The following is a 12,926-nucleotide window of genomic DNA, read 5'->3' on the forward strand; positions in this document are numbered from 1 at the left end:
ATGATAGCCAAGCGTGATATTGCTCAACTGTGGGGATCCCAGAGGCCCCCGACGGTCTCGGCCTGGAAAGAACACATGGACTGGTGCATGTTTCGCGAAAAGGTGGTGTATGTGGCGAGGGGTAAGCCTGGGACGTGGGTGAAAGTATGGGGCCCCTGGAACGCCTACCGAGGGGGTATCTGCGCACCACCGCTGCTGCCTGATGCCTCGCCAGCCCCATCCCCTTAGCCGACTCATTCCCCCGCTGCCGGACATTGGGTTCCCCCAGTCCTCGCTCTGTTCTCTTCCCCCTCCTCACACTTCTGTGTATAGTTGGGATCCCCCCTCTTGGGGAGCACGTGCTGCCATTTTTGATTGTGGGTTGCCTTGTGGGTGTGGTTTTAATTTTTGTTGTTCTTAATTTAAAATGAAACTGCATAATGGGGCCTGGATGATGTGGCTTTTGACATTGTTACCTACTGTGAAATGCTCCCCCTGTAACGCCACGTGTTCCATAAATGTATGTCGTATGTTCCTACCATTGCTAGCGGCCGGCCGGAAGGTTGTGGGCCCATACTTGTATACTTTTAAGACTTGTAATAAACGGTTTCAAAAAATAAATAAATAAATAAATAAATAAACAGTCACGTTCGTACATTTGCAGTACAGAACACCGACAGCTCTGAGTTAGTAAATAATATTGTTCGCAAAAAAAAAAAGACGACGCTGGATATTTCCAATGGTTTTTATAGTCACAATTTGGCTCCTGATAGACATGTCTTGACAGAATTTACTGCAGTCGGCAATCAGAAACTCTATGCGTTTGCCTATGGGCTATAAGAACAGTCCCAGGGCTTTTGCTGCGCGTGTTGTGTCTCTATTATACGACATTAACCCTGATGCGTTCTCATACGTCGATGATATATATTTGACAGATGCCAAATTGATCCCACATCTTGTGCAAGTGCATCGCATCATACTCTCTTTTGCAGACTTGGGTTACAGATTCAATTTTGCCAAGTCGCTCATCGCTTGTTTAGCAGTCCTCTTTTTGGGCTATGAGTGGAGAAGTGTAGCTCACTGGTTAGAGGAGGCATACCCTGAAGCAGAGATCAGACCCGGGACCTGGGTTCGATTCCCGACGCGGCAGGGTCCAGAGCCCAATCGTCCACGGACTCGATAATTCTCGCTTCGGTGCCCACTCTAAGCACGAGTTCACACTATGCAGCTCTGGGCAACAAGCCTGCTTAATCTCCACAACGGCCCCCCGCGGCGGGATGCCTGGCTTTCACCTTGGGGATGCCCAGTACGGGTTATCTTACAGGGAAAAACCAGGACGGGTTCCCAATGCAAGCGCCAAGATGCCCGTAGGGTGATAGCTGCGCTCTATAAGTACATCAATCAATCAATCAATCAATCAATCAGCTCAATAATGAGGGCTGGGGTTGGCCCCCCACTTTCTGGAGAAATGTGCACACTTGCAGCCTCCGTTTACATTGAAAAAATTACAAACTTTGCTAGGATTTTTGTAGTTCAAGAGGACTTCAATTCCTGATTATACCCAGCATATCAAGCCGCTTTATGCGTTGATACAACCCGCTTTTTCGTCTGCCAGCTGGCATCTGGAGCATTCCTCTATTCTTCGCTCAATGGCGTTGATCTGCTTGCGACCAACTTTTTTTTAACACGTGATAATTCTATGAACTTGGTCATAAGAATTGTGCCAGGGACAGTGGTTTTCACTGATTTGACATTTAAAGAAGGTGACACAGTACCTATTGCATACAAATTGCATCTGTACTCAGCAGCGGAAATACCGTTTTTTACAGTTGAGAAAAGTTTGACTGCGGTCCAGATGGCGATTCTGAAGGAACGCTCTCTAGCGCACGGTAAACGCATTCTTATGGTTTCGCCTGTACCTACTTTGGAAGCAGTGACTAAGGTGAGTGTACCGAATTCTAAAGCTTTGCATCCCCGTTGGATATAACGGGCAAGTTCTTTACATCGGCTGATGTCACATTTAATTTTGATCCTTCATTACAGACCCAGGAGTTTTTACAATACGAACATGTTCATCTTCCTCCGTTGTCTTTGCTTCCTCTTGATCAGTACAGATGTATCATCTACACCGGTGGGTCTGCTTAACCAGCAGTCGGGTCGAAGCATGCTTATTCAGCGGCTTGCGCTATTGTGGCTGCCTCATTTGTAAATGGTGAATTTAAGTCTTCTCTAGTCCATACGCAGGTACTTGGAGACTGTACAGCTCAATTGGTGGAGCTGCGTGCTTTGATTTTAGCTCTAGACTTCGCAGATCCTGATGTGAACACTCTTGTTGTGTGCAATTCCTACTACTGTGTGCAAGCTTTAAATGACAATTTGTTTTTCTGGTCTCAGAATGATTATCAAGACTCTAAAGGTAGCGCAATAAAGCATAAAATGCTTTGGGTCCAAGTGCCAGAACTTAAAGAAGGTTTGCCGCTCACACAGGTTATTCATACTCTTGGCCATCAGCATGTGGGAACACATCCTGTTGGAAATTCTTTGGCTGATGAGGCGGCCAAATCTGCAGTAGCCACATGTTCAGTAGCAGCAGTTACCAGGTCCATGATCAAAATTGATAATGATATTCTTGCAGTGATAGCTGCTACGGAAGGTGGGACAGACTTCCCACAAGGTTTCCATTCTAAGTATTCACCTGAGCAAGTCCCATTTGCTACGATACCTTCCATTGGGGATCAACTGATTCCCAACAACGACTGCAGACATCTTTTGATCATAGCCACACATGAATGCATGGCATCTGCACATGCCGGGGTTTCTGAGACTGTTTCTATATTACATCAACGTTATTGGTGATGTGGTTTATACAAACAAACCCGTAATTATGTGCTGTCTTGTGACATTTGTCAACAGATTAAACCATCTATGGTTGCTCGTCCACCACAAACACAGCTATACTTTTCAAACCAACCGTTGGGTTGCATTTATCTTGATCACTGCGGTCCTTTGACGTCTGACACTGCATATAAACATATTTTGGTTGCAGTTGAGTCATGCACTAGATTCCTTTGGCCACAACGCAGTGCTGACGCTCTAAATGTCATTAGAGATTTGCGTGTCTTTGTCGGAATCTTTGACAGTGGCACCTTTCATTCTGACCAGGGTCCAGCGTTTGCCTCTAAGGCGTACGAAGATGCAATGAAGTCTTTGGCGGTGCTGGTGCAGCTTTCGTCTCCGTACAGGCCTGAGGGCAATTCAATAGTGGTACGAATGAACCGTGACTTAAAGCAATCTTTGACAGCTAGAGTCTTTGGAACTGGAAAGGGTTGGCTGACTCATTTGTATGGGGTTCAATGTGCACTAAATAATCTCCCAAGAAGATCTCTGGGTGGGCGGACCCCATACAAAATGCTCTTTGGCATAAAAATGTTTGTGCCAGACGTTGATGGTCTAGGTGTTGTGGCGGCTGCCGCAACCTTTGACGTAGATAACCATTCTACTATGCTGCAGGAAATACAAAAAACCCGTGACACATCGGCTAAAGATCATTCACCCTCGTCCACTGATGCAGCAATGCTACTTCCTGTTACAGGCTGGCTTCCTAAACTTGGTGATCTGGTGCAAGAAAAGCTGGAGAACAAAAAAGAATTTGGTCCCTCTTATCATGCACCTGTGCCAGTTCTTAGTTTGAAAGGTACCCGAACAGTGATTTTGCCTCCTTTGCCTGGTTGCAATGAAAACAGATTTATTTCAATAGACAATGTCAAGCTACACTATATGGCCGATATTCAATTGTGTGACTCCCAGTATTCCAAGCCGAGCTATTTCGCTGAATCTGATGGTTCCAGCTTCTTCCACTAGTACCCGGAGGAGGGGAGTTTGAAACTTCTATCGACTTCTCGTCTGTTGTCCCTTCAACTTCCTCCAATGCAGACGTCAAGTATGATTCTCCCCTATTGAAATCCTCGTTGACGTTCCTGACAGTATTATACATCCTTTATCTGATGCTGCACAGCCTCCGATGTTGCACTTGCGAGTTAGTGGTTATGACATGGATCGTACAAGTTTCTCATATCATTCATCATCTTCATCCTTATCTGTGACAACACAACCAACACAAACCAGTCTTTTCATCACCTGGTTCCAAAAGACTTACCTGGTCCCTCCCTGGACGTACATCTGGCTGGTGCTCGTCCTTATCTTTCTATTCATGTGGATTGAGTTTGTGACAGTGTCTTTTTTGCTAATCAATGGTCATTATTTGCCAGAATGCTCTGCTGTGAAGTCGGTCGGTGGAATTCTGGCTCCCCATACATCATCCCATATCATGAAACATGATCAAGCCCTCATGAACATTTCAGCCTTCCCTGTTGCTGATGGCATCGTTTGGGATAGAGTTGCATTCGATATCCATGGTCTGACGGAGGTCCTGAACATTCCATACGTGTTCAGCGCTTCACTAGAAGATGTGGTATCTCAGACCATAGACTCAGACGACTGGGATGTTTAGGCAGTACATTCATTGTTTTCTGATTAAAAAAATTATGCTGCTTTTGATGCTGAAGATTTGTATTTGAATAAGGCCAGTTATGCGGATTTGGTCTGTTACCAGCATTATGGCCATCATTTCTTGCACAAAACAAACACATTAAGACCTAGATTCAATTATACCCAATGGGAACATTGTCCGACTCTTTTAAAGTGGAGTTCTAATACTCTACAGTGTAAGTTCACCTACTTTACAGACTACAATACAGCCAATCCCGAGTCTTATTACTATCAGTTAAAATTGCCTTCTCAATCTAAATTTATGTTGACCCACACTAAATTGATTTATTCTAATTTATTTAGGACGGATTTGGCCTTACATGGTCACGAACACTGGAAAAATACCTTTCATTTGAAATCCATTTGGGGTACTAAAAAGTGGGAGGTCCAAGGTACTGAAGCTCTGTATCGTGTGTGTCTGATTCTGACTCGTAGCTTGTTTTTAAATGACACGGTGCAGCAGACTACTTGTTCTGGTTTGGCTACAGCCAAAAATTTGAATGTTCCTTCCATTCTTCAACTGGCTGAATACGATATGTGGTGTACTGAATGGTTTCTTCCCTCTTTTCTTGAAGATTGACACACACAGGTGTCTAACAGGTTCATACTAATTGAATTTTCTTGACTTCTTCTCTTTCTTATTCTCACATGGGCATCCTGTCGGAGTGGATAGTTCATATTTACTATTGATAGTAAATGAATTTCTTTATCTGTGTGTATTCCCAGTTTGCTCCTTTATACTCCGAATTGGATGCATTGGCTTAAATAAATCACCGGGATATATGTTGTAATAATCACACAATTATATCCTGTATTGAAATAGGTTTTGGTTTATAAAGGCAATAACAGTGTTTTGGTTGAGTACCACGACATTTGGTGCATTAACTGCATGCCATATATTCATCATGTAAACATCCTGAAAAGGGCATTTTCGTTGATGGGTGATGTTTTACATGTGACCATGAAGTGTCACTATTTTTTTACAATGGTATTATAATATCTTTCTGCAGCCTTGAAAAAGCCCAGGGGGGCGAAACGTACGACGGCTGCCGTTGCTTTTCATTCCATTGTGAATTGAAAAATAAATACAAAAGAAGAACCTGATTCAAGACCTCTTTTCATATTTTTCCGAACTGAAAGGACAATATGATACGTGGCTTATTGGACTACTACTTCTCTTGAGTGTCATCAATCTTTATTCTCACCCTGTGATGGTTGTTTTTTGGATGATAGATATAGTGAATTGGTATGTCCAGATGTGTTTGTAATTCTATTGTGCTATAGATTTTTTGAATCTAAGTATTTTATACCTTGGTGGGTAGGTATATTAACATCATGGGAGCACCCGGAATACATGTTCTTTATTATACAAGTCAGGAACCAACAATTCAAATGGACGTGCAGGTCATTTAGCATACCCATGTTTCTTCTGTAATGAATTTACTATATGTGGTGTAAACACACCAATCATACGATTGATGTAATGCTTGCCCTGCTCAAAAGGGCTGTATAAATGTTTCTGACGTAGTCACTTTGGGTTGGTTGTTGTGGCCAACATGTTCCAATGCATGTCAACTATGTTTTCCTAATACAACCACAGGTTTCACACAAAATAGACCTGATCCATGTTTTCCACATTCTCATTCTGTAACCACGTATTCGGTGGGTAAATTGTGTCAGCAATGGTTGGGACACTCCACTCGCTCATCAGTAAAATAACATCTGTCCCTCTTATCTAGTGAAATCGATGTGGCTTATTTTATTTTAGGTCCTAAATCACCTAGATCAAAACGATTTATATATTAAGCGTATAATGAGTTATAGAAACTATTGCAGATAGAATCTGCGGTACGTCTATGCCAAATTGACCAAGCTAATTTGGAAAACGTTCCTGCAGTAGTCGACAACAGCATTAATACATTGTCTACCCGTATTTACACCTTGGATAATATTGTTTCATCTGTTATTGATATTGTTCAAAATGATGTGTCTGTGTTGTACCATGGTCAAAATCAATTACACTCTGTGATGCAATTTGCATGGACGTTACAAACGGTTAAAATGCGAAAAGTTCCTTGGGATTATTTCAATGCTTCTGCACTGTTTTTACCGTTTATTTTGACTGATAGACAAAGATTTATGTCTATGAAAGATGCAACTTACACACTGTTACATATAGAACAATTAGAACAGTTACCTTTTTCGGTAGCTGAGACTGATTCAGCTGTGTGGCTAATTCATGGAGTTATTTCATTACCCTTCTCACTATTTCAGTTCACATCTTGCATGAAACACTTTCTGGTTTACCGTTTTGAGCCCCTGGGAAGTGCTTTTATTCATGAATTGTGGTCTTTACTTTTCACCCACCGATGTCAACGCGCAGATAAGAAGGTCTTCCTAACAGGGGAGGATTGCGATTCCACAGTAGGACATTCTCTAGTTTCCAAACAAGTAACATTTGACAGCACTTGTAACTTGTTGGCGCCTAATATGGCTTGTTTTTTTAAAGGTACGTCTGTCCCAGCAATTATTCCCGCGCTCATGTTGCCTTCAAGTGGCAGTTACCTTATTTTGAATGACCACACCTGCTGTGGCTTACGGGCCGACATCCCATATATAGTAACGGTTGGGCAACGTGTTACATGTTGCAGCAATGTCCTTTATCCATCCCTGCCTGGGATTGTAGACAGTTCACTTTGGCCTTCCATTCCAACTTTGAAAACAGATTTCTATAAATTGAGCAGACTCAAAGCGTTATTGTTCCAACAAGAAGTGGCTCTCACATCAGCGCAAGATACCTTCAAATTACAGCTGGCGAGAATCGCAAGTGAGATACACTCACTACTAAACACCAATCTCCCACTCCATTTTGGAGTGTTTGTTGCATCTGACGCTGAGGGCCTTGCTAATTTTTTTAGGCTTGTGGGATCCAGCCTTGTGTCCTCTTTTCAGACGATTTTTGGAGTGGTACTGGCCTTTATTCATTCTGTTTTTTCTCCCGCGTTCGGAGGATTCTCGGTGGTCCTCTTGCTGGCGTGTGGCATGCTGGTACTTCTGCTCCTGTTACGCAATGGCTGCCCGTCTTGTGGTACTGTACAGACGCGGCCAATTGCAACTGTACCATGACCGAATGCAACAACTTTTTGGATGATTGACATTGGTGACACTTGTGAGTTATGGACTTACTTTTCGCTTCGTCTACTTCACTTGCGTGCAACCTGTTTTCTATTGCCAACGATGCCCTTTCTAATGGGGCTTGGACTTATGCCTCGCCAATGCATCCGGCACTGACCCAGATTATGATCTGTTAATAGGCAAATTACTGGCCCATGACCAGGCCTGTTCTGGCGATGGCCGTTGATGCGTGCAGCTGCACTTGGAGTGTTGGCGGAATGGCATACCTGTGAGGCTGCACAACCCCTCTTGCAACGGAGTTTCATTGAGTATCATGCAAGTTGCCCGGATATGCTCTTGGAAGCATCAGATTATGAGGTGCACGTTTGTTCCTTCAAACTGCTCAACTGGATGGCATCCCTCTTTGCTATGAATGACAGGGATGTCCTTTTGGAACGGATTGCATTCCTCGGTTCACATAATCTTTTATTTATTTTTTTATTTTATTTATTTTTATTAAACAGCTTGTAACAAGAGTACACATAGCCCCGGAGATGGGACCACCAAGACCATTGTAGCCATATATCAGTACAAGCATTTTACATCATAAGAGACACATCAAAGAACAGACCCTCAACCCTCCCCCACCCGTCCCGGTACTCTAGTTGTTATTCTTAAACCCATAGCATCTTAAACATCATATTTATGGCATCAATATTAACAGACCCAACTCTCGCGAACTCTGGCAGCCCACACAATTTTACAATAGGTCTACTGTAGTTTAGGATGCCCAAGTAGGTACATAGTTAGGGGAGACCAAAAATCCCTGGGCCGCGAGGTCTTGGGTATTTCCTCTGCATAGGTCCCCAGCTGTTCTCTGCAATATATTAAATCCTGGACCCACGTTTTTACAGTTGGTGTGATTTTGGCTCCCCAGCACTGCGCCACAGTCCGCTTAGCCAGCAGGGTCGAGACTGCTACAATGCACCGATTGCATGGCTTAAGATTCTTTACCCAACCCAGTAGGCAAACATCAGGCGCACACTCCACATTTTCTAACACAACCTCAGTAAGCACTCCCGTGACCCGAGTCCAGAATACGAATATTCCTGCGCAGCACCATGCAAAATGCAGAAAGTCCGCATCATCCTGCCCGCACCTCGCACAGCATGCATACTCCCGCAAACCGAACCTCCGCAGTTGCATTGGTGTATCATATAACTGGTGCAAATACTTGAAATGTAAAATGCGGAGATTGCAGTTCGCCGTCAAGCAACCAGTCAGCTCACAGCAGAACTTCCATTGCTCCAGCGACAGTGCGGACCCCAGCACTGCTTTCCATTTATTGTACGAAGGGTTTTACATGTGTTCCCCATCTCTCAGTGACACATTATACAGCTTGGTTATCAGACCCCTACGTTCTTCCTCTGCTAGCACCGCCTGCAGTGCTAACAGTGTTCATGGCTCAGCTGGATAGTCAGGGTAAATAGCTCTGACTGCCTGCCACACCCGTACATATGTGAACCCCAACATTATACCATGGTCCCGTCCCCCCCTGCAAGTCCAGAAGCGAGCGGAACTGACCCTGCTTGTACAGGTCTCCCAGTTGTTTGATCCCCACAGTCCCCAGTGCTCGCAAAGCGGCCTGCTCTTGTGTCGCAGAAATTTCCAGATGTGCAGGGTTTAGTTGTGGAATCGAGAATCCTTAAGACTGGAGACACCATCTTCCGCTTTTTCCTGCCTAATAAGAATTTGATTTTTCCACGACCTCAATTTAAACTATAAGTTAAGCCTTGTGTTTAATAGCAGTATCCGCATGACTGTACTAGAGTACTACGTCATAAATCTGCATGCCACCTACCAGACTTCGCTCCTACCTCTCTGCCCCTCAGATTTCGCCCGCCCTCCCCGCCCGCACCTGCCGTTCGCCATTGCTCAGCAGCCAGTTGCTTTCTAGTTGGCCCGGTGCTTTATAAATGTATCTATTTGATGCGATGCGCTGCTACCCGACAGGCTTCCTGGGACTCGGGACAGAAGCACAATAAACAAAGGTTCAACAGCAAAGTGCAAGATAGAGTGAATCATACCGAAGCTGGAGAGAACGAAGGAGAGGCTACCAAACCAAGGGGCTTGTTTACAAGCCCCTTGCGCCACCGGTGCGTCACTTTTAACATTGGGGAAAAGTGACGCACAGGAGGCGCAAGAACGTTTTCAGAGACATGCGTCGTCCACGGGCAGCCAGTGCAGGCTTCTCTGCCCCTCACATGATCGAAATTACAGATCCTCAACACGGTCCCCACTGCGAAGTTTTTAGCCCTTCGTTGTATGGCCATGGAATAGGCCAGAAGCCACCAGTTTAGCCTACTGCACTAGTCTCTTCTGGATGGCACACCGGCAGCGACCACCAGGTCAGGCTTGTCTCTAGGGAGGAAGGGGAGAATTGTTCTCAGAGGACGAAGGACGAAAAAGCAGTTTGAGATCACCTCAACCTGGGCAGACAGGAAGGCCTTCTAATTTATTGAAACACCTTTTCAGCATGGGTATGTGAGCCCATGCGATGTGGCCTCATAATGTAGGCTTGGTTTTGCCGCCATTCTCTTTGAGGTAAATGTGGTTCCTCCATTGCTGGGCGGTCACTGATGGTAGTGCGCCAACCATGTACATACATGCCCAAATAAATTGTTCATTGGGCCTTTTACCTGAGCAGGACGTGTAGTACGCTTTAACTCTCAGGGGGCTAGGGTGCAAGTAAGGATGATGTTCTGGTTGTCGCATCCAGGCTCTCCCACTGGGATGCTAGCTGGGTAAGTTTGGGAGTTGGAAGGCTCCTTCATGGTAACTGACAGCCTGGCTTGTTATGCACGCACATATGCACAAACGCAGTCATAAACAAATGCATACATGTACACACAGAAGCCACACACCTATGCACATATATCATTTGGTATAAAAAGACTTCCATTTGTAGAGATCCGCCCCCTTCCCATTCATTCCAGTGAGGCAGTGAAAGACCCTTGACTTATGCTGTGTCTACCTTGCTCACCGCCGCATTTTATATAAATTCAGGAGGGTTATGAACAGTAGGGGCTATTGTGAGGAGTGTTGTATTATATGGATCTCAAGGTACACAATGAAGCAGATATCAGGAAAGAACTGACTTGGAACCATTTTTATTTGCTAGACACTAGTGGCCTCTGTCAAAATCACAGCATCGCCGGTGCATGCCTCTGGCGCAGCTTAGAGGCCAAAGGCTCCAGCTCAAGCGCAAAGAGCATTGGTGACAGGGGGCACCCCTGCCTCTTGCCTCTTCTGATGGGGAACGCCGCAGACACCCAGCCGATGACGTGCACCCGCGCAACTGGCTTGGTATACAGTATCCTAATCCATTGAAGAAAAAACGGTGGCAGGCCCATACTCAACAGCACAGTAAACATATATTCCTACTGCAGGGAGTTGAACTCTTTTGCTGCGTCAAGCAGCACTGCCACTACCTGGAAGTCTGGTTCAAAGTAATGCAACGCTGCGAAGACTGTGCGCAGGTTATGCGTTGTTGATCTAGTGGGTATGAATCCTGACTGGTCCGGAAGAACCAGCTTGGGAACTATTGGTTGGTGCCTATTGGCTATCATCTTCGCCAAGATTTTGGCATCGATGTTGATAATGGAAAGAGGTCTGTAGGAATCGCACTTGTTGGCTACCTTGTCAGGCTTCAAGAGCGTCACGATGAGAGCCTCTTTGAGTGAGGGAGGAATTTTCCCGAATCATATGCCTCTGCATAGACGTCCAGGAGCCTAGGGGCCAGGTCCTCGACATAAGCTTTGTAGAACTCACTTGGAAGCCCATAGAGGCCCGCTGCCTTACATGTGAGGAGTGACAGTATAGCAAGCTTGACGTCTTCGACATCAAAGGGCTGTGTAAGATACTCCCGCTGGCCCAATGACAGCCACCCAAGTGCAATATTTTCTAGATAGGTCAGTTGCCTGGGCCTGTGCCCAGTCGCCATAGAGTTCACTGTAGACGTTCAGTACCACCTCACTAATCCAGGCGTAGTGTAGTGCGCCACCCCCTCCCCGTCTAGCATTTCCATGCTATACTCCTGGCACCTGGGCGCCGCTAACTTCTGTGCCAGCGAGTGACTGGGCATGCCCTCCTCCCCATAGTTGCGAGCCGTGCACCATCTCCCAGTTTCCTGTCTCATTATGCTCAGACACAAGTTCTCGTGGCACGGAAAGCATCTCTGGGGATGAGTTCCGCTCGTACTCTCGTTCTAGAGTAGGTATTTCCGCTGCTAGCTTACTGATTCTACGCCACAAGTCCCTCAAGACTCCAGCTTGCGCGCCGATACAAGCTCCCCGGATCGTAACTTTAAATGCTTCCCACAAGACCCCTGCACTATCCACAGTGCCCTCATTTTCCCTGAAGAAGTTACAAATTGCCTCACCAATGGAGCTCCTAAAAACTTGGTTTGTCACGGAAGTCGGTTGTAAACGCCACGTAAAAGGGGGCCGCTGACATGCGGGGACCTGCATCTCAAGGACAACTGGGTAGTGATCTGAGAGCGTCCTGCCCAAGTGGCTAACACTAACCACCCACATACATTCCACCTCAGAGACAAGCCAATAATCTAAGCGGGACCACGTCCCAATCACCGAGGATATAAAGGTACTTTCCCGTGCCCCAGGGTGTTGCAAGCGCCAAACGTCATAGATATTTCCCGCCTCTAACATTCCAAGTAAGACGTCTGTGGCCTGCTTGTGTCGCACTGTCCCACTCCCCAATCAATCCATATTCACATCCAAGCAAGTATTCGTATTCGTATTATACTTTATTCGATAAAAAGGATTTTCATCATAAAAGTGCATATACAATAATAATAACATGTGTAGACACACACTACAAAATACAATATAACATTAAAAATTATGCAACCTAAGCCTCGTAATCAATCATATACAAAAATACATTTAAAATTCATCTAATTCACTCTACATTGACATCATAACTGGACATTTGCTCAACTAGTAAATCTCTGTGGTCAGTGACCTAACCCTAGGGCCATTCCTTCATTAAGCCACTTCAGCCTACAAGGTGAGTTGAAGCTTGAGTCTCCTCATACGGATCACCCAAGCGCTTCCAATAAATTTGGCAACCCCACACACCAATGAGGAAGAGGAAGAATCAGTACAGAGGACTCGCAAGGCCATTACATGGCAACGAAGGCCCAAGCTCTTGCATAGGGGTTTTAGCCATATCCTTCTAGGCACCTTGTAAGCCGGACAGGCAAA

At 45.3% G+C, this 12,926-nt stretch overlaps 1 long non-coding RNA gene across 1 annotated transcript in view; it reads left to right on the plus strand.

Moving 5' to 3' along the window:
- Positions 1 to 5,668, plus strand: part of LOC146867639 (uncharacterized) — a 58,876-nt gene extending 53,208 nt beyond the window's left edge. The window contains exon 4 of the long non-coding RNA XR_014961798.1: positions 5,538 to 5,668. This is a non-coding gene — a long non-coding RNA (uncharacterized LOC146867639). The remainder of the gene's footprint in view (positions 1 to 5,537) is intronic.
- Positions 5,669 to 12,926: the final 7,258 nt, after the last annotated feature.

This window comes from Triturus cristatus, chromosome 1_2 (genome assembly GCF_964204655.1).
Source record: "Triturus cristatus chromosome 1_2, aTriCri1.1, whole genome shotgun sequence".
Taxonomy (NCBI): domain Eukaryota; kingdom Metazoa; phylum Chordata; class Amphibia; order Caudata; family Salamandridae; genus Triturus; species Triturus cristatus.